The sequence below is a fragment of the Prionailurus viverrinus genome, chromosome C1 (assembly GCF_022837055.1).
Source record: "Prionailurus viverrinus isolate Anna chromosome C1, UM_Priviv_1.0, whole genome shotgun sequence".
NCBI lineage: Eukaryota > Metazoa > Chordata > Mammalia > Carnivora > Felidae > Prionailurus > Prionailurus viverrinus.
In genome coordinates this window covers 146,334,260-146,359,683 of record NC_062568.1, presented here as the reverse complement: position 1 = coordinate 146,359,683, position 25,424 = coordinate 146,334,260, and the positions used below count along the sequence as shown (strand labels likewise).

The 25,424-nt window shown below is 35.9% G+C and overlaps 1 non-coding gene across 1 annotated transcript; it reads right to left on the bottom strand.

Moving 5' to 3' along the window:
* Positions 1–12,766: 12,766 nt before the first annotated feature.
* LOC125174108 (U12 minor spliceosomal RNA) lies at positions 12,767–12,915 on the bottom strand. Its single transcript, XR_007155255.1, has one exon. It is a non-coding gene; the product is annotated as a U12 minor spliceosomal RNA (small nuclear RNA).
* Positions 12,916–25,424: the final 12,509 nt, after the last annotated feature.

The window sequence follows — 25,424 nt, the reverse complement described above, 5'->3', positions numbered from 1 at the left end:
GTCAGGGTACAGTGGATGTAATCCAAATGAGAGTGGATGAGGCTGACACCACAGTGAATGTAATGAGAAGGAGTTTAATTCTGTTTGGCGGTAGAGTAGGTATTTTTTAATGGATTGGATCGGGGATGTGAAGGAAAGATCAGAACTAAAGATAAATCTACAGGTTTTAGCCCAAGAGACTATAGGATGGAAGTGCTATTAACTGACATGTGGAAGATTTGGGGTGGAGCAGGGTCTGAAGGACACACATGAGGAAAGCCAGCCCATGGAAACTTCTATCTATTGAATGGTTACCAAATGCCCTGCACCTTAACAGCTGATGAGTACGTAGAAGTGAACAAAACACAGTTCCAGCCCCCAGGAGAATTAACAGTCAAGAAGACCAATTGATAGGCTGGGGACTCTCCCATCTAGAAGGAAGCTGTCTTTAAGGGTTTTGTCTAATTTCTATAACATCACCAAATCTTGGAATACCAAAATGTGGAGAATAAAGTGTGCAGGAAGTTTCAAACAAATCAGATCTCTTGACCTGATTGGTAGCATGCTTATGAAGTCAATGGAATTCATTACTAATATTAAACAAGAAAGTACAACATGAAGTTAACAGTCTAAAATTTTAGAAGTCCTTTATATCCTTTATTTTGTATATTTGAGTATTAACGCAACATAAAAATATCATCCCAAGATGGGCTGTGTGCGGAGCTGACATTGATGATGCTGAGGTGCTCCGCTTCCCAGACATCTATGCGAGTACCGCCAACAGGTGGACTCAGCCACCTCTACTACTCCCAGATCTGTACAAGTGACAGATGCACTGAAGGCAGAATTCAAAGCAAATGCCGAGAAGACTTCTGGGAGCAGCATAAAAATTATGAAAGTGAAAAAGGAATAATCTGCCCTTGATAGGGAAAAATCTGTTATAAGATATCTGACAAGACTGGATAGGGAAATTCCAGTCCCCCCCAACCAAAGACTCCCCTTCCGGGTTCTTGTTCCTATCCCGCTTGCCATGAGCGCCAATACTACTAACGCAGAATGTGGAAGTAACAGACTATAAATAGTTTCCCCTGGTCACGCTCCAGAGGTCTCAGACCTCTGGAGAGTGATCTCCTCTGAGCCCGCTGGTGTTAAGATAAACCCCCTGCCTTCCATGATCTCCAAGTGCTGCCGGTTTCTTCAAGAACCGGGTGCTGCAGACCAAGTTCCATAACACCCTTACGGATCCTGAATGCTAGCTACATTTTCAGAGTGAAGATGTGTGGGCACATGTTATGGCAGATTGAAAGTGATCTCACTTCACGGGGGAAAAAAATACGTGTCTTGTTCATAGATTGACATTGAATAAGTTGAAGCATGGTTCAAAAAATATGTTATTTATCAAAATGTTTGAATAAATGCATGATGTGAAACATAGTAAGTAAAATTAAGAATTTGTGAAAATATTTCTCTTTGTTGTTGATCAAGCTTTGCAGCTATATCTATGTTTTCTGAAGATCTTAGATTAAATGAACTACAGGTTTGACAACAACTATCTCTAAGATATAACATTTTGTTTATCTTATGCAAAAAATCCAAGATTATAATACATATTTAGAAATACAAAGAAAAACAAAAGGAATTCCAAAACAGAAAGTAAATCTTTTTTTTTTTTTATTTTTTTATTTGAGAGAGAGCGAGAATCTTAAACAGGTTCATCACAGCCTCATGAGCCGTGATCACATCACAGAGCTGGACATGGGGCTGGATCCCACAACCCTGGGATCATAACCTTAGCCAAAATCAAGACTGGCATGCTCAACCAACTGAGCCAAGCAGGGGCCCCAAAAGTAAATCATTTTTAATCCCCTCTCTAAGGGTTAACCACTGCTAATACTTTGGTGGCTGTCCTAAGATGACTTGTGTGAATGTATATTTTGGAATAAATGTAAACAGACACACATGCAGGCACACTTATGTTAACATTTACCAATTTCCCTAGGAGGTGATTTGGGAGAAAAGGAAGATTTACTGTTTAGACCACATACTCAATTTAAAAGGTGATAGTTAAGGTGAAAATAAACATTCTAAAATAAACAATGTTATTTTCCGAAACATTTTAAAGAAGAGTATATCTCTAAAATCAAAAGAAGGTGATAATCAAAATAATATTCAATCAAAATAGCATTTTCTTTTCTTACATTTTTGACACACTGTGCATCAAGTGAAATGAAATTCAGTGTTTTGTCTTATCAGCAATGATTTTTCACACAAGACTTTTAAACACATGCTTTGTATTATCATTTCATCTAATTGAGATATCATGATTAATATATGTTTATATGTGCATGTGCATGTGTGGTGTGTGTGTGTGTGTGTGTGTGTAGGTGTGTGTATGCACTTGTTGACTCTTTCAGTCACTGATATAATGCTAAGTGAAGAATAACATAATATTCATAACAACAAACATTCTCTCTAGAGTTTAATATATACCAACCACTTATCTATGTGCTTTCTTATTTATCAACTAACAAGAATATCACAACACCCCAATGAGCTAAAGCCTATTATTATTACCATTTTACCCTTGAGGAGAAATGAGTCACCGTAGTTTAACCCTTGGTCACACAGAAGGGAAGTGAACTGGGTTTCACATCCCGGCTATTGGCCTTTGCAGTTCATGCCATTATCTGCTACACTCCACTGCTTCATGCAGTCTCAGTCGATCCATCTTTGGTTTTTACATAAATAGGTATTTTTACATTATACTGTAAAAATATATATGTCGCAAATAATCACCATTACTCTTAAAAATAATCTAGAGTTTTAGCCTAAATATTTTCTGTGAACTTATTTTTTTGGAAACTTGTATTACCAATTTGCATTTTATAATTATTCAACACATTTACATTTCTATTTCTTTCCTAAAATCCCAGAAACTTTTCTTAGATTTTAGCACCTCCTGTTATTTTCTAGTATTTCTAGTATTTACACAATTTCCCCCGCAGGTTTGAAAAAAAAATAGGTTATTTGTAATTCAGCTTTTCCAGTAGTAATTAACAAGTCACTCCATTAGCTGATCTGGCTCTATTGTTTCTTAAGAGACTACTATGTGCCTCGCACTATAATTGATACTTAAATAAATGAAAGGTATGGTTCTCTCCCTGAAAGAATTTGCAATGTAATTGAGAAGTAGCTTACCTTGACAAACAAAAACTGCCCAGCCCAGCTTTTCTGTTTCTTTTCAACCGTGCAACACACAGTGACTTTCACCAGGTCACCCTGGTGATTAATTAATAAGCATTGTGGGTGAAAACCAACTCCTAGTTCACTCACTAAGACATCCAAAAAAACATTTTTAGGGCGGGAGCTGTAGTAGAGTTATCAACATGTTATTGAATGAGAGCATTGTCAGTATAGAAATAACTTTAAGTCTCCATAATAATCTTTTTCTTCTTAAAGCATATCATTTTTGACCTTTCTTGTTTTTTGATATTAGTAGGAAATTACTTGCAACTATTGACATCTTGTTTTAGAATAATTTTTTTTTTCCATCTCATGTAGTCTTTGAAGGCTTGTCATGTCATGGAAGGCTTTATTGAGAAGTTGGGTTTTGAAGGATGTGTACCATTGGTATTCAATTTCTGAATGACATTTTATTCTTAAGTTACTATGGTCTTTTTTAAATAAATCATTCTTCTTGAATTCCACTCATTGGCTAAGTAACATTAAAGCATCCTATACTCAATTTCACCAAGGACATCTCTTGATGCGGTTAGATAGCTCTCTGTTCGAAATTGTATGGTGTTGTATGGAATTGGTGTTTTCCAGTTTCATCAACATAGTAGAAATAACTTTCACTCTTTTAATAAGGCCATATATCTCATTGAACAATGTACTGGTCTTTATTTTTGTTATATGCAAATAGCAAATGCAAATAGTACATCTCCCTCTCCACTCCCTATAGCTTAGCCATCAGCATCTCCAAAGATGTTCACTCTATTGGAAAGCAATTATTAACTGACACAAATGAATTTTAAGCAAGTTTTCACAAAGAAGCACTCACTTTTTTTTTTTTAATTTTTTTTTTCAACTTTTATTTATTTTTGGGACAGAGAGAGACAGAGCATGAGCAGGGGAGGGACAGAGAGAGAGGGAGACACAGAATCGGAAACAGGCTCCAGGCTCTGAGCCATCAGCCCAGAGCCTGATGCGGGGCTCCAACTCCCAGACCGTGAGATCGTGACCTGGCCGAAGTCAGACGCTTAACCGACTGCACCACCCAGGTGCCCCAGCACTCACTTTTTTTTTTTAAAAAGTTTTGCGTATCCTAATTACTTTGATGCTAAATGAAACATTTATTTCTATTACAAAACAAGCATTTGCAAATTATAAATTTTTACAAAAAATCGTCTTTTCTAATGAAAGAAGATATTTTTGCTGTAATGTTATGAATATTACAACAAATAGAAAAGCACATCTGAAGATTTTAAAACTATATCAAAGGTTTTCTTATATATGTAGCAATCTATGGCTAACAACAAATCGAGAAAACCAACAGGATCAGGTCTAGAGACTCTTCTTTCTACAATAGTTTAAATTCTGTTTATGAATTTTTTTATTGGCAATTACATCTTAGCCTCCAGTGTTTTGTGTAAATGGAACATTTTCCAATTCTAGAATTTTCCATGGATTTTTTGGAGGGAATTAAAAGATTAAAAGAATACTATGCAAGCTAGCAACGATAATCACTCAGTACAGGCACAGTTGCTGAATAGTACCTGATGCTATCTCATCCAGGGTGCCATTCCCAGGTTGGACGTGAGTGTTATATCCTCATTTGAACAGTTACTGACCTCCCTGTTCTTTATGTCCCCCGGAGGCAATCAGATTTTTACTTTTGTTCCTATTGGGCCTCAATGTTATATAAACCTTTTTCCTCTTTACCATTTGAAGCATCGGTTAATTTTGACAACATATTCATTAAATATTGTGGACTTTAAACTCAGGAATAGCCTAAAGAATATGCTGCTTCCTTAAACAGAATTTTATGGACAGTTACTGCTCACTCAGTAAGCATAACCAAAGTCTTAATGTATTTTGAATGTCCCTCATAGTTCTATTTTTTTTGACATCCTAATTAACTTTCTTTTTTACCCACTTACAGTTTTTCAGTGTTGAAATGCAAAGACCAGGTGACAGAATATTTCATGGCTTAAACTTCCATAAGTCTGTAAACTTGTGATATAAAATTTTGATTCTAATTTACTAGAAAATAAGCTTTTGATCTTGGTGTTATGTTGGGCAGGGCCCCAGTCTCAGTTTTTATGGAGGCCTCTGAAAATGATTTGAGGATAATAAAACACTGTTTCAAATTTTCATGAGAGTCATAGGAAAGCAACAAGAACAACAAGCTTCTATAATTCCTAACCATTCTCCTTATATGATTATATCCAAAATCAATATTGTCTTTTATTATTAATGTAGAATACACATTTTTTAACATAATAAAATAGAGTAGTTTTATTCCTCAATAGTTCCAGTCTCTGACTTCATGTTTTTATTGGCAGTAGACAACATAATAATAGTTCCAAGTATTTGAGGGGCAATTAGAAAGTATACCACCGTTTTAGGTTAATGTTTTTGAATTCGTCTCAATAAATAGTTTGTAAGTGTCTCCCATATACAATCTAGGTGCAATACATTACATGGAATAAAAGGTCAAATAAAAGCTATCTGTCTTCCCTAGAACCTAACAACATTCTAGGTAGTACAGCAAGGTTAGAATGCATGCTGTATTTATTGGTAAATTTCACACGCTTGATTTAAAGTCAAACTTATTATACATCAGTCATGATTATGTGAAGAAGATGATTTATGAAAATATAATCTTTCATGATTGCTTAAAGATAATATTTAATCTTCCCTAGCAGGGATGCCTTCATGAAGGTAGAGTCATTTGAAGTAGACATGGAAAAGGGATTTCAAATATAGAAAAAAGAGCAAAAACAAAAGAACTAGGAAAGTCCAGGGCATCTTATAAAATAAGCAATTCAGTTTAATGAGAGATGATAGTACATACAGCAGAGCAATAAGAAAAAAGAGATTTCCATGTAACATGAAAGAAATATGAAATCTTGATTTCAAATTTGGAAACAAAAAAAAATCACATTTAATTCCATTGACAACGAGAATCCAGTTCAGTTTGAAAGAGAGCATGGTTAGGCACCTGGGTGGTTCAGTCAGTTGAGCGTCTCACTTGATTTCAGTTCAGGTCATGATCCCAGGGTCATGATATTGCGCCCACATCAGGCTCTGCATTGGGCATGAAACCATGAAACCTGCTTAAGATTCTCTCTCTCCTTCCCTCCACTCCTCCCCTACTCATGCTCAATCTCACTCTCTCTCTCTCTCTCTCTTTCTGTCAAAAAAGAAAAAAAAGCATGGTGGAATTAGAGCTGTGGTTAGAAACAAAAGTAGACCAATAATAGCAAATATACTTTTATAGAGTGAAGAGGTTCAGGTCTCAAAACTGCCAAGAGATTATTTTAATGATTCAAAAGAGAAATAATGAGAGCCTGAACTAACCTTGTGTCAGAGGGATGGAGAAAAAAAAAGTGAGGAGTTTTTTGTTTTGTTTTCTATTTTTTTTTTTATTTTTTTATTTTTTCAACGTTTATTCATTTTTGGGACAGAGAGAGACAGAGGACGAACAGGCAAGGGGCAGAGAGAGAGGGAGACACAGAATCGGAAACAGGCTCCAGGCTCTGAGCCATCAGCCCAGAGCCCGACGCGGGGCCCGAACTCACAGACCTGCGAGATCGTGACCTGGCTGAAGTCGGACGCTTAAACGACTGCGCCACCCAGACGCCCCTGTTTTGTTTTTTAAATAGAAGAGGTAGAATCTAAAGACAGGTACTTAGTTGTGTGAGGCAATATCAAAGAGAGAATTCTGCCACTATTACAGAACCCAGGAAATGAGAAACAGGAGCCAGTTGTGGAAAGAGGAGCAGAGTTGATTTTCAGGGCTGACAAGGTGTCCACATGGAGTTTCAGGGAAAACGTTTGGAAATGCAGATCTCACACTCTGGAGAAAGATGAGAGTAAGCAGATTCAGGAATCATCTCAATAGTGGTCCAGTTAAAGTCTGTACCGGTACTAATTGCTGCCAATCCTATCTTCAGGACTCTATAATAAAATGTCCTCAGTCAATGAATTTATTATAGAGCTGCCCACACATTCCTTAGTAGGATTTTAACTCCATTTAAAATGGCCATTATATAATGTCTCATAGTTCAGTGAATATTGTCTGTGACCTTAAAATAGAGAAAATATTTTCCCTTTCTCAAGTAACTTGAAGCTTGGGGGTTACTTGGTTCTTAGGAACAACACTCTGAACTCTAGTCACTCAGCTCTTTCTAAATTTAGAATGTGTGAATAGTAATCTCTACCTTGCTTACCACGTAACTGTGCATTCTTATTAAATGAGACAAGATTAGAGCACTATTCAAATGTAAGAGGTGATTATTATGGTCTCTCTCCACCTCTATCTTCATTCCCATGTGACAAATTCAGCCAACTGGATGGCAGGGACATTACATTCCAGTTGTCTGACCTCACAAGGGCTATGCTTGGGGTTCGGTAGGTTAAAGACATAGCTTTCAGGTGTAGGTGTGAGGCACGATACTGCTGTGCTTGTGAGCATGAACTGTGAGACTTAGGGGCATGTAATACTCACAATGCACCTCAGTTTACTCCTTGATGAAATGGAGATGATGATAGAACCTCTTCATTAAGTTCCTGTGACTACTGAGTGCTTAGAAATAGTAGCCATAAACTATTATTATAATGGGTTCAAATTTTCAGTTTCAGCGATGTATTTGCAAAAATGTAATATTTATTTCCTTAAAAAATTAAAAGTAATATAGCTCTGTAGCCTTTATTCCAGCGACTGGCAAAGTTCTTAGCAATTCAAGGTAATAGGCCCTCCAGTTTAAAAATGACTCCAGCTGAGGTTTTGACCCAATTAAGTTTTTTACATCTGGTCCCTTTGCCTTTTTTCCTCCCTGGTACTACTTAGGGTCCAGGCATCAGGTCAGAGATATTTGGTCCACATGCCCACCTGCCATTCTCTATCCTTGCTGCTCCATGATCTCATATAACACGTTAATCCTGGCACTCACTGTGCACTGGGATCTGCTGGTGACATTCATGACCTTTGTGTCCTCTGGTCAAGAAGTTCAGATAGTGCATCTTCTTTGTACTCACTTCTATTGATGGGCTAAATTATGCAATGGTAGCAACAACAACAGCAAAAAAACCCAAATCACGACGACTTATAACAGCAAAGATCCACTCTTCCTGGGACTACATATTCATTAAAGGTCAGTAGCAGTATTCATTCAAGGTCAGTCTTTATTCCAGGACACAGTCTGAAGAGCAACTCCTATCAAAGATTTGGCCAACCTCACAGTAGAAGGAAAAGATCATGGCACCAGGTAGTAGGTCATAAAGCTTCTGCTAGAAAGTGCTTACATCACTACCAGTTACATCTCATTGACCAGAAGAAGTCACATGTCCAAGTGTGATTTTAATGGTGTGGGAAAGGATAAGATTCTACCTGGGAGAAGCAGCAATTTTTTTTTAAATATTATAAACTACCGCAGTCTCTTTGGGCCCCCCAGATATATTTCCTGGTATATTATATCTCTCTCAGGCAGCCACATGCATTTTTCACATGTGGGCAAGGTGAGGAGGACACTGGGGCTGCCCTCAGTTGTATCTGCATTGACACACTAGGGTAGAGTTCCTAGATGTGCAGAAAGATACACAGCCACCTGGTGGCAGACCTCCCTCTTCCAGTTCAGTATCTAATATAGTTTCAAAGGTAGTAACACTAAGAGCCCTCCTCCTAACATTTGCAGGGCCTAAGGCAAGAATATAAATGGAAGTTCCCATATTATATATGTAAATATTTCCAAGTCATGACATGCTATGAAGCTACTACATAAAATATGCTCTACCTTTCCAAATAAATCCTAAATAAGATTGAAAATGCCAGATCCTCATCAGAGCATGACAAAACAAAGAGAATCTGCCCAATCCCAGGACACGGGCCCACTTTGATGGACCTTTTCTTTTCACCCTCCTGCCCTCTGCATATTCCAGGCAGCCTTTCCATGCTTTATCCACATCCCCACATCTAGGGTTGCATTCACCAGCAACAGCTTGGTCTGTTTTCAGGAAGGCAGATTTGAGGAAAGACCCAGGCAGGCATTGAAAACAATGTCAGTAATATTTGGGCTGGAAATCCAGGGGCCGTGGAACCTATAGGATTGTCTAGAAGGGGTTATGTGGGCTATGGATGGGCACATACCTTTGGAGCTTAAGACCACTCGCCTGTGGGGGTGGGGGTACAAGATGAAGGCCAAAATGAGGCTTTCTAAACATATGATGTAGGAAAGAAGGACCCTCACCCATGGTCTAAGGGTGCTAAGTCCAAATAAAGTATAGAGTTTTAGAGCACATGGGCATCCATTACATAAATAACATTCATATATTTGTGTATATTAGTTATAAAACCTAGATCAACTTAAAAGATCATCTTTTAAGGTTATCTGTTCTCACTTTTATCCACGGGCAGGCTCTGATTCCAGTATCACCTTACCTAATTTCTGAGCGAAACTGACCCAGTCTGGGGTATTTTAAGCAACCTTATTCATTTTACAAAGTATGTATTCCTTTTGGAAAAGAATTCCCAGAAAGTTTCCTGTCAGTGTTTCCTTTAACACTTTTAAAATACAGCATTATTTACAAAAGTGTGTACTCTTCTAAGACTCTACATCTACTGTGTAAAGTAATATCTATTTGTCTTTGCAAATAACACAACACAAATTCTGACTTTTGTCTAAGAACATGATACCAATTTATCAGCACAATAAATTGTCTGTGTCTGTGTGATAGATCACTAAAGACTCAACTGCCTTCCTTGGCTTGATCCCTGCTCTGTGAGAAGGAGATGCCTTTTGTACACAGCTAGCCAAGATTCAAGGGCTGTACCTCTGGCCAAGACAAAGAGCTTTTACTCTGGGTGAAATTAAAGGAGACTCCAGCTGTGGCCTCACTAGTACTCAAATGTCAAGTTCTCTGCTCCCAACCCTATCACCACATACCATTTGCTTAAATGAATAAGTGGCGTTTCTGGTGAGGCTGGAAAGTCTTTAGAAAAATGCAGAGTGGAAACACTTTATAAATATGAGTTACAGCATTTGAATTAGAATTCTGCTTGGTATAATTTTTTTTTCAGCTTGTCACTCACTGCAAAGGCAATTTTTTTTTTTTAAAAAGCTGTCAATTTGTTTTATCTTATATGTATTTAATTTTTTGATTTTCAAACAGGGAAAACATGAAACAGAAAATCTCACATGTAACCAAGCTGAAACAAGAAAGACAATTACTTTTCCCTAATGAAATGTTCTATTTCCTTGGTTTGCTGTTTCATTAATTTCCCAACTTCATTTTATGCTGATCTAGATTTTAGTAGTTTTCCCCAAACACAACTTGAGCAAAAGATGTTTGGATTAATTCAAAAAATTATTGTGTGTCTATGGTGTGAGACGCTCTTTCTTATGAGCTGGGTAATAGTAAATGGCAATCCAGATTTCTCCTGTGACAGGACTTTGACTTTAGAGCTGGGGTGAGGACAGATTAAGACAGACTAACTAATAAAAGTTAAATATAATGATAGTTATGATGAAGAAAATGAAAAGATTTATGCAACAGGGAATGACTAGGTGGCATATAACATGCAGAGAGCCCCCTCTGAAGAGATAAGATTTGAGCTAAGAACTTACTGATGAAAAAGATGAAGCAATACATGTGAATTTGGGAGGGACACTCTGCTACCAGAGTGAATGACAAGGACAACAGCCCAAGAAAGGGACCAGTTTGATGTGTTCCGGGATTGGAAAGAAAGTCATTGTAATGGGAGCATAATGAATAAAGGTAAGAGTGATAAGAAATGAGGAAGGACAATATCTGGGGGTGAAATTAATCACCATATTCTAGTATTATAAGGTAAGTTCCATTGTGTTTTAGTTGGAAGCCACTGGAAAATTTTCAGCTGAGGAGTAATGTGATATAATATATACTTGTAAGAGATTGTTTTGGTTGCTGAGTGTAGACTGTATTTTGGGCCAGGGTGATAGAGTAGGAGAGAGTGAAAGCAGGGAATCATTTAGAACAGCACAATAGCTTGTAGCCTGGATCCCTTTCTAGATCTCTTGGGTCTTTCCATTAAAAAAAAAAAAAAAACGTCGTCCAAACTCTATGTTCATTCACTTTTCTTCTTGGCCTTTGACTTGAGTCCATAATTTGTGGGCCCCTTATTTCTTGGTCTCTTTTTCTCTTTGCCTAAGATATGTCATGAAGTCACTTTTGTTTCCTACATTCAGGCTCCTCCTCTGACTCTCTGTGCAGAGGAATGGACAGAATTCTCTTTCCAGTAAAGCCACCAGAACATGTAATTGCACTCAGAGTTCAGAGTTGCCATCCTGATGTCCAAATGATGACAGTATTGAAATAAGCTGCCCACTATTTCCCAGAAATTGCTAAATATTCGTAAGCATATCTATGATCCAGTAGTCTTAGATAATAGGTAGATCTACTTCATTTTTGCCTCTTGTTAGCTTAGCCATCTTAAATTCTTAAACTACAGTTGATGAGAAAACCCACTTCATGAACATGGAAATTCCTTAAGCTCTGAAAAAGCCAAAAATCCAAAAATTTCTTTTGATTCCCTCCCATACCCCAAGTTATTGGCTGCTGGGAGCTGAGTAACATTAAGAGGATTAGAAACATGCATGGTCTTCTGTTTAGTTTTCTGTCCTTACCATATATGTCAATCTAATTTCTGGAACATCACTTTTGTTGCCAGCTTTTAATCTTTCTGAGGTGGAAGACTTAGAGGTTTGGCTTCAGTTAGTAACTTCTCTGGTTATTAAATGTGCTCTAAATGCAGTGGCTCATCTTATATGTGTTCCTTAATGTCATTTCTGACTGGGTGTTTTAGTTTCCCACTTTGGCTGAGCCATGTTGAGGGTTAACTCTCATAGAACTATTTATAAAGAAAAATCTCTGGATTTAGTAAACAGAAGGAGTTATTTCTCATTGCTGGGAGGCGTTGGGTGATTTTCATAATTCCTTTCTTCCAAATCCTTATCATTGTGATTTGTGTTTTCAAGGGATGGGGGTTCACAACAGAAATGATGTCGTGGTGGTTTGGACCGAAGGAGCCATAAATAGAAAGAATATTGCCATGTTTTCTAACAGATGCTCTCTCTGGCTCAGAGCTTGAATCTATCAAATTATTGAAAGGAGCATTCGTAACATCATGTCTCAGGGAAGAATAGAAAGAAAAAAAAGAAAAGAAAAAGAAAATCTTCAGGCTATCTTTCTGAACTATTTTGTGTCTTTAGAATTAAATAATACATTTGAATGGGCCAATGCCAATAATGGTAAAATTTAAAAGATGTGTTGAGATTTGCTTGGGCCACTGTCATATTAGTCTTCTTCCTTTCTTGAGACAACTACTTTATTCTTGAGATTGAGTCCAGATCATCAAACACTCACTTTGTTTTAATTTTAGCTACAGGCAATTCAGTTCATGTCAGCCTATATGTAACAGATGTAAACTTTGCATGTTTTGTTTTGTTTTCATTGTTTGTTTTTTTCCTTCTCAGTCTCATGGATTACCTTCATACCAGTCTACTCTTTCAGTTTTAAAGGGGGACAGGCTGATCATGACTCCCAGTCATCCTCCGAAGTAGGTGGGTCACCTTAGGGGAAAACTTTACCTGCTCAAAAATTCATCTCACATTACCAGTGAAGATTTGGGCACCTCCCCCATCATTATTTTCCTTACTCATAAGTTTAAAGCATTAAACTTTTTCAGGGTCTACTCCTCAGCAGCCCACATCATTTTGTTCATACCTGTTTCTTGACCAAATCTTAGTTCTAGTAAAACCTGTGGCTTCTGTGGCTTAAGATGTAGAATTTAATGCAAATACAGTCATGGGGTAACTGTGAATTATATTATGTATGAATGAAATAGTTCTCCATTTTCCAAACTAATTAATGCAGTGGAAAATCCTGGATGCTGTCTGTGGACATGGGATCAATTTGCTTCTATCGATCATTACTTCTACTTCAGTCTATGTCTTACTACAAATGACCTTTGAGAAAGAAAATCAGTGTCTGTAATTTATCAAATGTAAGTTCTTTTAAAACAATGAGCCAGTATAGCTAAAATTGTGGTGTGTTAATAAATGGCTCTAAAATCTCAGTGTCTTCAAATAATAAAAGCTTCTTTCTTGCTCATGCTACATGGTCATTGGAAGCAGGCAAGAAATACCTTGCTCATTACACTCAATACAGAAACAGGCTAAGTGAGAAGCCACCATTTCTGGCATTGCCAATTTCTGAGCCAAAGTAAAAAGAACTCTGCCAGGGAGCAATTAAGATGTGCTAGCCCAGAAATGACACATTTACTACTGATTGGTTAGAAGTAGTCATAGAGGGGCGCCTAGGTGGCTCAGTTAGGTATCTGACTTTGGCTCAGGTCATGATCTCACAGCTTGTGAGTTCAAACCCCGAATCGGGCTCTGTGCTGACAGCTCGGAGCCTGGAGCCTGCTTCGGATTCTGTGTCTCCCTCTCTCTCTCTGCCCCTCCCCTGCTCACACTCTGTCTCTCTCTCTCTCTCTCTCTCTCTCTCTCAAAAAATAAACATTAAAAGAAGAAGAAGAAGAAGAAGAAGAAGAAGAAGTCATAGACCAGGGAACAGCGGGGAAGGGAGCTGTGTGCCAATGACAGTAAATACAATTCTACATGTGTCCTAAAGGAAGAGGAACCAGAAATATTTTGATTAAAACCTTTATGATTGCCCTAGCACTCCATGACTGGCTTTCTGTAAGATTTTTGTGGACTGCTTCATTGAGCTTCAAATACATGGTTTCTTTCCAGCAACTTTGCCTGAGGGATCAGTCCTTGAGGGAAAGCTAGATGACAAATGCCTGCTGAGCCAAGGAAGGAGAGAGAAGATCATGGCATTCACCTTTCTGCCTTGGATTCTGATTAGTTAGAAAATACAGGCTCATGTTGGTATTAATGTCCTTCCTGACACTTGCACAAAAGCAATCCCATGACTGACTCACCCCAGCATATTTCCTAATGCTGGTAGAGACAAAGCATTTAGTGGCACTGTCTCTGATACTTCCTGGGGGAAAACCAACTTTATCTGCCATTTTCCTGGCATCTTTGGACTTCTGCTTCTCTGTGAAATACTTCCACACCAGAAAATCAAAAAACTACTATAAATCATTCACTTGCCAGGTGGATCAGATTGAAAACAAGTTCTTTGCCTTCACTTTGCTCGAGGGAATTCCTTGGTCCACCCCAAGCATTCTGTTCACCTTCTCAGATTTCAAAAAGAAAATGTTAACTATAATCTCAAATTCACTGTCTATTAGGCAGAAATGTCTACCTTCACCTGGCAACATCGAACTATGCTATAGTTCAGACTCTTACCAAGGTAAAAACCTGTGCTATTTAAAGTTACCAAGAACTCAGCTAAATGTTTTCCTTTCTGACTTTCTCCCTCCCTCCCTCCCTTCCTTCCTCCCTCCCTCCCCTCTTTCCTTCCTTCCTTTCTTCTCTCTTTCTTCTTTCTCTTCCTCTTTCTTTCTTTCTTTCTTTCTTTCTTTCTTTCTTTTCTCTTCTTTCTTTCTTTCTTTCTTTCTTTCTTTCTTTCTTTCCTTCTTTCTTCTTTCTTTTTTACCAGCTCTGTTGAGCTATAACTTACATATAATAATAAACTACACATATTTAAAATACACATTTCGATGTGTTTTGACTTCTATAAACACCAGTGAAACCATCTACACAATCAGAAAAAAACGTATCATATCCATCACCCCCAAAAGTTTTCTGGTGCCCCTTTTTTACCTTTCCTGACTCTCCCTTTCTCTATACTCTTTCTTTTGTCTGACTTCTTTTACTCAGCATAATTATTTTGAGATTTATCTGTGTCATTATGTGTATTGGTGGTTGATTCTTTTTTCTTGCTGAGCTGTATTCCATTACATGGTTTATGCATTCACCTGTTGATGAACACGTGGATTGTTTCTAGTTTCTTTAATATTACTAATAGATCTTCTATGGCAATTGTATATAACCTTTGTATGAATATATGCTTTCATTTCTCTTGGGTAAATACCTCTGATTGGAATGATGGTATCACATGATAGATATATATTTATTTTTTTAGAAAAATACAAAACTATTTTTCCAAAGTGGTTATACCATGCCATATTCTCAAAAGCACTGAATGAGAGTTCAACTATCTATACTTGGTCATCCAACACATGATATTATCAGTCTTGCCCATTTTAATACATGTTTTCTGATATTTCCATATGATTTTGGTTTGCATTTCCCTAATGACTAATGATGTCGAACATCTTTCTATATGCTTCTTTGCCACCCATACTTCAATTTTCATGAAATATCTGTTCAAATTCTTTGCCCATTTTTTATTTGAGCTTTTTGTTTTTCTTATTATTAAGACAATTGTTCCCAAAATTGTTAGTTTTGAAATGATTACAAACTATAATTAAACACCACTTTGAGGAAGTACACAAAGATGCAGTGGTCCACAACCATTTGCGAGTAATTTGTTAATCCAATGCTCCATTGTCTCCTACCGCCCCAATGTGTATTTTCTATAAGCAGGAGATTTCCTTATATAAACATAATATAACCATCATATTCAGGAAATTAACATTATATATTATTGCCATTTAACAGTCAAACACCAGTCAAGTTTTGCCAATTTTTCCAAAAAATTGTTCCAATTTTTGCCGATTGTTCACAAAGCATAAAAATCCAGTTCAGAATCACACATAGAAACTTTTTAGTTACCTTCAGTCTGCGACATTTCTTCACTATTACTTAGATTTTTGGACTTTGACACTTTTAAAGATTGCAGGTCAGTTATTTTGTAGAATGTCCTTTAATTTAGATTTAAATTCTGGTTATATATTTTTGACAGGGATATCCAGAAGTGATGGTGAATTCTTCTCATTGGATACTATTAGTTTTTAAAGACAACTTTATTGAGGTATAATTAAAAGGCAGTTAACTGCTCATAGTATACAATTTGAAAAGATTCGACCTATATGTATACTGTTACTACAATCCAGATAATGAACACATCAATAGCTCTCCCAAAAGTAGCTTGAAGACTTTATCTCTCTCTATAGCCCTTCTCCTCCCTCCCCAGACAACAACTGATCTGCTGTCACTATAGATTAGTTTATATATTTTAGAATTTTATTTAAATTTTATTTAAATGCACTATATTTTTGTCTGGCTTCTTTCAGTTGGCATAATTATTTTGAGATGCATCCATGTTGTAGCATGTATCAATATTTATTCCTTATTTTTAAGAAGTATTCTATTGCATGGTATACCACAGTTGTTGGCACTTGTTAATGGACATTTGGGTTGTTTCCAGCTTTTGACTATTACAAATAAAGCTGCTATGAACATTCATGCACATGTCTTTGTGTGGACATATGTTTTTATTTCTCTTGGGAAAATACTTTGGCATGTAATAGCTCGATCATATGGTAGGTGTATGTTTAATTCTTTAAGAAATTGCCAAATATTTTTCCAAAGCGGTTTATGCTTTAACGACCAGCAAAGTGTTTGAATGATTTTTACATCCATCAGCATTTAATCAGAAATCCACTTTGTCTACTTCCTCGTCAGCACTTGATGAGGCCAGAATTTTAAATTTTAGCCATTCTAAAATCTGTGCAGTGGTATCTCATTGTGGTTTCACTTTGCCTTTCCCAAATAACTAATAATATTTAGAGTTTTTTCATGTCCCTATTTACCATTCATATATCATGAGCTTTTAATGGATTGCTCAAAATACGCTTGTTAGCAAAATTTCAATGCTATATTCATAATGAAAATCTGTGGCTCTGTCACAATTTCTTATCTTTTTTGAGGGAAGGTGAGTCAGGACCTCTGTGTTTTCTGTTTCTACTCATCAGTATTTGCCTCTTTATTAAATAGTTGAATACCTAGTACACCCTTCTCTTTGACACCTTCGAAAGTACAGATATACAAACATAGAAGGACCTGGGTGTACCCCTCAAAGTATTTTTCTGGTTGTTACTGCTTAGTTTTGTTTGTTTGTTTGTTTACTTTGGTATAGAAGCTTACTGATTGAAGGCAGACTATGGTTCACAAACATACAGAAGTAATGACGTTTTCCATGTTGACTTTCCATTTGTTGGCATTCTTTCTCAAACAGCAGGGTTTTTGTTTGTTTGTTTTTGTATTATTTTGTTTTGTCTTTTAGTTAGAGATTTTTAATTTCCTCAGAGATACTGAATTTCATGCTAGGTGCAAAGAAGTTATTCTAGGAATAAAATTATTAATGTTCTATGTACTTTGGGATACAAATAATAACATCTTAAATACAAACAATCCCATTTCCTCTTTCTCCTTTGCACATTAGCTCAATTCAATCCCAGTTATCCCTTGGAGTTAGAAATCATGCGACTTGAGTTCTAACCAACTGAACAGGAAGATACATAACACGTGTCACCTCCAGATCTGGCTCATTCAAACCCATCCACATGATCCTCAACATTTCTTTCACCTTTTTGTGACCAGTGTTGAAGATAACAGATCAATAGGATGGAATGACACTGGGTACCAGAATCACCATTTGGAGAACAACACATGGACCAGGAACATTAGTTTGATAGATGATGTGGATAATTTCCATTGTTCTAAGCCACTGAAACTTAGAAATTTGCCTGTTACAGCAACCAGCATCACTCTTACCAATAAAGAAGTCAGTAGGTCAGAAGGATAGGTCAATACTAAGGTTTCTATATTTTTCTACTGGCATTTCTTCCTCCTTGTTTGGACTTCAGGCTTCTAGCCCTTGATGGAATACTGAAGCCCACTGAGACAACAGTGCTTGGAGTTTAATTGAAAGGCATAAGTACCGTGCAACAGTCCTTTTAATCAAGATGTTAAAAGGAAACTTTATTAAACTGTGATTGAATATATAAAATTAAGATGTAATGCATTTTAAATATATTAGCTCAAATTATAAAATATTAAATTAAGATTTAATATATTAAATTAAACACAGATTAAACTAGATTGAAAAAATACTTTAAAAAATCTCAAATACACCAGAGGAATTATTAACCATTTTATTTAAAAGTGAAAGTCTAGCAAGTACTAGAGTCATAAAAGAGGGACTATTGAGGGGAACCTAGCCACATTGGGTATACAGCAGTTGCTGCACTAAGTAAATGAGATTATCAAAGATTGAAGCAGAAATTTGGTTTTGGGTTAAAACGTAGGAGAATAAGAGCATGTTGAATCTACCAGATCCCATGAGTTCTCAGTGGCAGTGCCGACCCTGATGGTGAACACATGGCTCATCTATTTAGAGCTGTTATCTTTTCCCATGTCCAACATAAAAGCTTCTTGAAATGATTTTGTTGTTTGTACTTCTATATTTTCATGAGACAGGCTAGATCTTTGCAGATACCGACCCTTGGATCTAGCAGCCTTTCATAGGGAAGGAAAAATAGAGCAAAGTATCTCAAACCAAAAAAAATGTCAAATGAAAAAACGAAAAGAAATAACCTGACTCCATTTTTCATGTTTAATCCTGAAAATAAATGAATTCAAACATACCTTTATATTGAACTTAGTAAGTGCCAGTACAAAACACTTTTTAAGTAAATGTTTCATCCAATTTTTACAATGATTCTATAAGGAAAGTATTTTTTTATAATTGTACATATGTAGAAATTACAAATAGGACAAATAAGACATTTTCCAGGGATGAAACAGTTAGAAATCAATGTAACTACACTCAAGAGTTTATCTATTTTCCCCCAAATCCCATGATCTGGATTGATGGCTGGATGATATCCATAAAGGAAGTCAGGCAGTTTCCCAGACAAGTCACTATGCTTAGTCACAAGGAATTAAAGTAAAGTACAGATGATAATGATAATAATAAATAATAATTATAGCAGCTATCATTTATTAGGCACTTAATGACTTGAGACACAATGATAAATACTTTGCTTATAATAATGCGTTTGATCATCTGAACAACTTGTGAAATGAGCACTGTCAATACCTCCATTTTAGAGATCAGAAGCCTGAGATTTAGAACTTAAGAAATGTGCCCCAGGCCACAAAGTTTTGAAGATACAAAGCTGGGATCAAACTCAGAGTTGCTCCCTCTCCCACTCCTCCTGGTCAAGCACTCTCCATTGACACGCTTGGTGTATGTGGATGGATTGAGATGAGAAAATGAGAACTGTAGAGCTCCGTGGTTTCTACTCTAAACCTGTTCGGCTGGCTCTTTACTGAGCCTTCTAACCTATGAGTAAAAATAGACTGATGTCCATATGGGAGCATTATCAGGTTGACATGAAATTCTTACCTTAATGTTGAAAAAAAACAATGGAAATACATCTGGGTGGTGTGATAACTGCCAGATAGGTGACTAAAGTCTGTTTTTATTTAATTTCTTCACTCACTTCAGTCCACTCTTCAACCTACTATAATCTGACTTCAGTCTGTCACCTCACCCAAGCTTACCAATGACAACTCATTATTAAATCTCAATGGCTCCTTTGTAGACCTCTCTGCTTTGGGCTATATTTCACACAGTCAACCACTTTCATCTATCTTCTCGATACTCTTTTCTGAATATTGACTTCTGAAATGCTAATTTTTCTGGTTTTCCTCCACTTCTCTGTTCCATTTAACACATTTCATCCTTTTCATTTCTATCTCAACCTAGTCACTTGATTTCAAATGCTTCTGCATTTGATGCAGATGCTTCTGCACTTCATTATATCCCTGAGCAATTCAATCTCCTACCACTGGTGCTGTCTGTACTAATGACAGCACGTTTCCTTTCTGGTGTGTCCTATTTCAGTCAAAGGTATAACCTTTTAGATACTCTTTCTTTTGGGTGAGCTCATCTGTGTTCATGTTTCCAAATCTATATCCAGTTACTATCTCTATCCTGACTTCCAGAGTTGGATTTCCATCTCCTTCTATCTCAATAAATCTGGACACCAAATCTAGATATCAAACACAATGTACTCCAAACTGATCTCATCCTAGGTAAGCAGTGATTAAGAACATGTCCTCTGCAGAAAAAGACAAATATCACATGATTACACTCATATGTGAAATTTAAGAAACACAACAGAAACATAGGGGAAGGGAAGGAAAAATAAGATAAAAACAGAGAGGGTGGCAAACCATAAGAAACTCTAAAATGCAGAGAATAGATGGGGGGTTGCTAGAAGGGAGGTCCATGGGGGGGTGGGCTAAATGGGTGATGGGCATTAAGGAGTGCACTTGGAATGAGCACTAGGTATTATATGTAAGTGTTGAATCACTTGGTTCTACTCCTGAAACCAATGTTACACTGTATTTAAATAATGTGAATTAAAATAAATTTAATAATAATAAAAAAAGAAGATAGTCCCTGGAGCCCAATTCTTTCACTTACTAGCTGTAACTTTGGGCGTTATTTAATGTCTCTCTGTCTCTTAGCCTTATTCTGTAAAGTAGGGATGATTATAGTACCTTCGCCATACTGTGACATGACTAGTCCTAGTCTGGCCAGGTCTTTTTTTGTTGTTTCATTTCCCTGAATCTTCTGATGTCCACTCGTGTCCTATGTCAGCTGCCTCTGAATGTTCACTGCTCTGAGTCAGAGTGGACATACCCAGAATCAAAAGCTCCCCATATCTATGTTCACCTTATCAACCACCAACTTTAAGGATGAAGATGAATCAGTTAGATTTCTCTGGCTCCAGTAAGTGCTTTTCCTAATTTGTTACTCAAGATACTCATAAAATGTTAGAATTTAGGAAGTTTATTTATTTTATTTTATTTTATTTTATTTTTTTGGTGCAAGTGAAGCAAAATGTCCACTGTCACTGCCTGTTACATGAGAATGGCCTCACATTGGGCTTTAATGGATCTGTGACAGAATACAGCCTCTAGATCATAAAAAAACATTCTTCCTATTTTTTTGGAAAGACCAGGTTCAAACAAGTTCAAAGCTACATGCTAAACACACGTACATCCACATGCACACACACACACACACACACACACACACACACATCTGCGTACTTTCCTTCTCAAGGTGAATCAGTGAGTCACTGAGTTTGTACAGTGAGTTTCTGTACAAAACTAACAAACTTGCCACCCACCCAAACGTGCAATTTAATCTTTTACACTTGATAAAGTGAGTCTGTGTTTCTACTGATCACTCACTGTGCTTATAATACTTTCTTATTCATTTGATACTTTTCTGTTTATACTTCAAAATCCCTTCTAATAATTCCACTTTAACAGTGTCTTTCATTAACACATAGGAAGAATTATGGTGGTTTACAAATACTAATACTAATACTACTAATAATATACTTAAAAGTAATATCATGTCTTATGTGCCTCGTATGAACCAAGTCCTTAAAACAAGCTTATTAAGTAGTACCTGTGTTACAGGTAAGGAAATAGACATTCAGTAAGACTGAGTAACTTGTGCAAGAAACAATATGTACAAAACCAAAATTTGGCCCAGTCTTTTTCTCCCTTTAGCTGACATGTCCCCTCTCACCACCACACCTGACCTAATGAGAATTTCCATCCTTGTCCATCTACCTATGTATTATGTATTATATATTATGTAACCTCAAGAACAAGCATAATTTTACTTATATTTTTCCAATACAATATGTATTATATAAAAGGATTTTCAAAATATTTTCTGAATGAATGAGTCAACCAAATAGTGACCAAATCACACGTTTGTACTAAACATGTACCGACACTAAAGAGTTAATGACATGGAAATAGAAAAAATTAGAAAACATGGTCTCAATTTCAAGTAGCTTACAAAATTCCAATTTAGAAGCAATATGGAATGGTGTAAAGACATAAGAACAGGGTTTTAGTACATTCAAATTTGTAATTTTGACTTTGCCAATACCAAGATTGGGAAAGTCATAAAATTTCTGTTACATTACTTCACAGCTTCTCAAAAGCCAAAAGGTTACTTTATGTAATCAGAAAGCTGACTTTCACCATAACAATCTGTCCCTATCCTCTAAGAAAGTCAATCTTTGATAGCACAGTTCATATGTGTAAATCAGTGGTATTTAGGAAAAAAAATGGTTTAAAGTATTTGCATATTACAACAGATTTCACTTCAGAAAGCACAGGTTTATGAATCTGTTAAAATTTTGTTCAAGTTTTTTTTTATTTAAAAAAAATTTTTTTAACGTTTATTTATTTTTGAGACAGAGAGAGACAGAGCATGAACGGGGGAGGGTCAGAGAGGGGGAGACACAGAATCTGAAACAGGCTCCAGGCTCCGAGCTGTCAGCACAGAGCCCGACGCGGGGCTCGAACTCACGGACCGTGAGATCATGACCTGAGTTGAAGTTGGCTGCTTAACCCACTGAGCCACCCAGGGGCCCCTCAAGTTTTTATTTAAATTCAGTTAGTTAACATACATTGTAATATTAGTTTCAGGTGTATAGTTTAGTGATGCATCACTTACATACAACACTCAGTGCTCATAAATTTTTGAACGGATATGAATAGTAGAAGAGTTGCTCTAAGCATATTACTTTTGTTATTTTATTTCATCTCGAACTCTGGGTTTCAAATTCCTCACCTATGTAATGGGTATTCTATAAAGGTATAAAAAGTCCTAATCAGGAATGGACGCATAGTAATACGAGGCAAATAGCATTTTCCTTTCCCTTTCTGCCTCTAATAATTTCTCTTGAGATCTCCAGACATTTAATATCTTGTCCATTGAATCCCTCTACATATAGAAATAATCTTCAAAACATATTTAACAATTAATAGAGCGCCAGACTGACCAGTCAAAAAAGGGTTCTGTTTCATCAATAGGAAGCTCTAAACAACTGACAAAGCTTAGGCAAATGTGTTCTGGTAGATAAGTAGACCTGGTCCAAATTATTTGAGCTTCACAGTCAGAAGTGCACCAACCTGCCTTATTCCATGTGGATTTATCTACTTACTGCATTCCGAGTCAGTTGTGGCATTGTGGCCACAATTTCAGAATTTCAGAAACCCCAATTTTAGAATTTCAGAAACCCCAATTTCAAGTTTTAGCATTGCCCATGGTTCTGACCCTTTCTTCAACATCAACTTTTAATATGTTTATCTTCTTTAAACTTTTTTTTTTTATAAAGAAAATGGGAAAAATGCTTCCAACCATGGTAAATTAAACCATGATAATGCTTCTTCCAACCATGGTAAACTAGCCAACCATGATAAACTAGTCAAACATTTATCAAGTGCTTATATTTATCATATACCTAAGTTATATAAGATATCATAAAATTGACCACTAGCAGATATGGGAGTAAGTGGCAGAAAGAACCTTAAAACCGGTAGCTTGATTCCAATATAGTAAAGTAGGTAATGTTAGCATCTACAAGTCAAGATAGAGATGCAATTTATGGAATATGCAAATTTATGTCAATGATTTCCAATAAAGTTTAAGTGCAGATTACTCAAGTTTTGACCAAGAGCTCCAAGATTGAAGTATTGAGTTGTTAAGAGAAAAGCTTTTTAGCAATGGCATTGTCAAGAAGGGTCTTAAACATAGTAGAACATAATGTTCTTGATTGGAGTTTGTATATGGACTGTCCCTTAGCTTTTAGTGTTATCCCACAAAATATTGTGTCACAAATATTTAGAACAATTTATCCAGGATATTTTTGTCCTATTTCTCCACCTAATCATGTAAGAACTGAGAGTATTGTTAAAGAAGTTACCAAAAGACCATTCTTGGTTATGACACAAAGACATTTCATTCACGTTTCTTGAATAGATAGAAGAAATTAGTCACTAGTTGATCATAACCTGGCAGAAAAGTGCTAAGTATACAAAAACCATTTAAGAACAGAGGAAAAAAAACCTTATTAATGAAATGTCACAAAATATCATGGTTCATTAGTCCTAACTTCCCAATGCCTACTGAGCTAAGTATAGACTTTTAAATAATAAAATCATTCCTTTTATGCATACATTTTAAAAAATACCAAAAATCTTAAAGATCAAATTTACTAAATATAATAATAATTTTTGAGAAAGTAAGTTTAAAATCTAAAAGCTCCTTACTTGAAGATTACAATGTACAAAATATCTGAATTCAACCAAATTAATTATTATGAAGCAGCTTTAAGCTTTAATTTTAATTCTTGGATTTACCGAACTCAAGAAAGTATTTAGCAACCTGTTTATGTGTTATGTATGTTGTAATTAAAGCTTTAAATGTATTCATAAGCACATTTATAAAAATTATAGTGGCATGTGTTTAGAATTTTTGATTTTTTTAACCTTGCAGTTACAAGAAAAGTTTTTTTTAAAAGCTGTGGAAAGTACCATGTCTTTATATCTTCATTTTATTCTTCATTCCTTTGTGAGTATTTAAGTAAGGATATCCTGGTTGGTGATACTGAGATTTTGTTTTATTGCACAAGCTTCCAATAGATGAGACTGTCCTCACTCCTTAGGTTTAGGTGTCATGCTCTTGAACTGATCTTTTAGAATTCTGAGATTGCCATTACAATGAAATAAAAGGGTGGGAATTGTGTGTGAAACTATCCAGGTCTAGTGACCAAGATCATTTTCTTGTGTTTGCCCAGAAACAATAAGGGGGAGATAAATTATTAGATTCCCTTACTTGCGATTTCTCTCACTGGCATTTTTGTGTAAAAGTTATCTGAAGTGGAATAAAATAAATAGTCCTCTAGCTACAAAATCAAAATAAAATGTTGTTGATTTACAAAAATTGTTTTGAGATCTACTCCAACAATATTATTTTCATTTTAATATATATTTGTGAACTAAAATATATCAAGAATAATAGTATTTCCCTTGAGGATCTCTCTGCATCTACTTTTCATCATTATATACATGTAATGATGAAAAGTATATATATATATATATATATATATATATATCCTAGATATATATATCTAAGATATATATATTTATATATATATAAATATATCCAGGATATATTTATATATATATAAATATATATATATTTGGACAGTTCTGCTTATAAGGAGAGCATTTGCTTCTAAATATTATAATTTAAAATTTTAAGTCATGTCTATATCTCTCCTCATACCATATAAATATACATGTTTTTGTATACTAACATTACAGTTCACTAGTTGCACACTTAGCTATAATAGTTTTGTTTAAAACAACATAAAATCATATATTCAGAAGTTAGGCCTGGAGTTCTAT